We start from the raw sequence: 525 nt of genomic DNA on the forward strand, positions 1-525 counted from the left end.
CTGTCAAGTGGCACACAGCTGGACTTGGGTCCAACGACACAATCACTGTGTGTCATTTCAATTTGTTTTCTGTCTCTTTGTTGACATATGTTTTGTCTGTCCGTTTTTTTTTTTAATTTTACTTTTCTCACATCTTCCTTTAGTTATTTAAGCATATTTCAGAGAGTTGTTTTAGAATCTTTGTGTAGCAGTAGGTATATCATCTGGCCTTTGTGAGGGACAGTTTCTATTGTTTTGCATTGCTCCCCAATAAGTGGGCCATACCTTCCTATTTCTTTATATACTAGTGATTTTTTTTTGTTGTTGTTGAAAACTGAACTGTTATTCTAATAATATGGTAATTCTGCTCCAGGGTTGCTGTTTATTGTTTCTTGTTGTTTTTTTCTAAGAAGTATTAGGCTATAAATCTTTCTTAGTGCGCACTGGTCTGAAAACTAAGCACAGAAATAGCTACTTCCTCTTTGCCTTGATGTCACAGGCAGAGCAAAGCAGTCATGTCTGTGGTGTTGGCTGTCCCAGTCCAGC

General features: G+C 37.3%; 1 non-coding gene across 1 annotated transcript; it reads right to left on the minus strand.

The window, feature by feature from the left end:
• Nucleotides 1-389: 389 nt before the first annotated feature.
• On the minus strand, nt 390-525 carry LOC113185170 (small nucleolar RNA SNORA43). The gene has a single exon (XR_003301099.2). It is a non-coding gene; the product is annotated as a small nucleolar RNA SNORA43 (small nucleolar RNA).

The sequence above is a fragment of the Urocitellus parryii genome, chromosome 9 (genome assembly GCF_045843805.1).
Source record: "Urocitellus parryii isolate mUroPar1 chromosome 9, mUroPar1.hap1, whole genome shotgun sequence".
In the NCBI taxonomy this organism is placed as follows: Eukaryota; Metazoa; Chordata; class Mammalia; order Rodentia; family Sciuridae; genus Urocitellus; species Urocitellus parryii.